At 51.7% G+C, this 2171-nt stretch overlaps 1 pseudogene; it reads left to right on the top strand.

Moving 5' to 3' along the window:
• The first annotated feature begins 605 nt into the window (after window positions 1-605).
• LOC124666345 lies at window positions 606-1570 on the top strand (annotated as a pseudogene).
• The last annotated feature ends 601 nt before the right edge of the window (window positions 1571-2171 follow it).

Below are 2171 nucleotides of genomic sequence, written 5' to 3'. Positions count from 1 at the left end.
AGTATCCGACATTCCTTATTTTCCTTTGGGAAACTTTTTGAGGGGTCGTGACTGGAAATGCTCTTTAAGATGTCACATTTATGTCGACGATAGAAACGGCCGGCTTGGCTCGGTATACCGGTGCATGAATACTCCATAGTGATACATGAATATTTCGTGTGGACAATGCAGAGAGTCGCAAAGTCGAGAGGCGGATGCAGCGGAACCACGGGTCCACGGTGGAACAAAGCCCGTGACCTGTGATTAAGAAAGTTGATCATTTGGCTAGAAATGCATAACTGAATAATACGTTCCAAATAAACTGACTCAATTTTATCTTGATTCCTATTTTAGTGCGTAAAAATAGGTTTAATTTGGAACGGAGGGAGTATGTATTACCATCCATTATTCGCAGTACTGTAGGAAGTTCATCAGCGAGTGTCAGCCACTTATCTTGAAGCCGCCGCATGAACAGTGATATCGTTGCATCAGCCGTGACAATACCGCGCTTCGCCTCGCCACTTCCTCTCAAGCTGCCCTGCCGCATAAATGAACCCATAGGCGTAGCATCAAGAGTCAAAGAAACGAAGCAGCTACCCGGTATCCATTCCATCCACTGCTCGGCCATGCCGTCCTCGTCCGCGCCAGCGGCCGCCACGGCGGCGTCGAAGCGCATCATCCTGGTCCACGGCACGGGCCACGGCGGGTGGTGCTGGTACAAGGTCGCCACGCTGCTCCGCGCCGCCGGGCACCGCGTGGAGGCCCCGGACCTCGCCGCCTCGGGCGCGGACGCGCGCCCGCTGCGCGACGCACCCACGTTCGAGGACTACTCGCGGCCCCTGCTCGACGCGCTCCGCGCCCTCCCGCCAGGCGAGAGGGCGGTGCTGGTGGGCCACAGCTTCGGCGGGATGAGCATCGCGCTCGCGGCGGAGGAGCTCCCGGAGAAGGTGGCCGCCGCGGTGTTCGTCACCGCCTTCATGCCGGACTGCGCCGGCCCGCGCACCCGCGCCATCGAGGAGCTGCCCCTGCTCGACTGGATGGACTCCGTGACGGACGACGGGCACGCCCCGCCGTCGGTGTTCCTCGGGCCCGAGTTCTTGCGGCGGCTGCTGTACCAGCTCAGCCCGGAAGAGGACTACACGCTGTCCCAGAGCCTGGCGCGGGTCAGCTCCTACTACGTCGCCGACCAGAAGCAACACCCGCCCTTCAGCGCCGACCGCTACGGCGCGGTCAGCAAGGTGTATGTGGTCGCCAAGCAGGATCTGGCCATGATCGAGGAGTACCAGAGGCGGATGATCGCCAGCATTCCCGTGGCGGAGGTCAGGGAGATGGAAGACGCTGACCACATGGCCATGCTCTCCAAGCCGGAGGAACTGGCCGGACACCTCGCCGACATTGCCAACACCTACGTTTGATCCATCTGCTCAACCTCCATTCATTCGATGGACATGGGTCCGTCTATGCCATCCATATATACATGTCCAAGTCGACTGAGATTATACTAGTCTCTTGTTCATTTACAAAAGTCTAAGTTTAAAAAGCAACTTGCAGACTTTATCGAGTCAGGAAAGGTGCAATTTCAGTTTGGTGTAATCAATTTATAGCAAAGTGCTACTTATCTAATTTGACTACATTCACAATTGACTGAGACTTGAAAAAGTATCTCACTCGATTTAGATTTAGCAAACACGAACATAATAGTCGCATCTATCTTATAGGCTGTATCACTTCATTTAGGATTACATCTATGTTTTAAATTAAGAGTGTGTTCTACTTCTTACCCTCTTTTAGTTATCTCACTTCAAATATGTCCGTTGCCTCTTTTTACCCGAGTCTGTCTATTCTGAGTCGACTAGGAAAATCTTAGTATTTCTCAGTCAATTTACAAAATTATTAATAAACTAGTTGAATGTCTGTGCGTTGCTACGGTTTTCAAATTGAATGCTCGTGCGTTGCTACTATCGTATGTGAACAAAATGTAAGTGAAGTCACGCACGGGCATCCAACGCGCATTCAACTTGAGCCACTTAATTTGTTCTTCATCTAGCAGCGAACATCCAAAAAGCATAACATAAAAAAATGCTTCCTTCTCAAGGCCACTAATGCCATTGGTAAAAGGCTTAACAGAGCTTATAAAAGTAGACATGTGAACCTGTTCCGAGGGAGGTATTGATAAAATCAAGAATGGCAGG

This window comes from Lolium rigidum, chromosome 6 (genome assembly GCF_022539505.1).
Source record: "Lolium rigidum isolate FL_2022 chromosome 6, APGP_CSIRO_Lrig_0.1, whole genome shotgun sequence".
In the NCBI taxonomy this organism is placed as follows: Eukaryota; Viridiplantae; Streptophyta; class Magnoliopsida; order Poales; family Poaceae; genus Lolium; species Lolium rigidum.
This window is presented reverse-complemented; position numbering and strand designations above follow the sequence as displayed.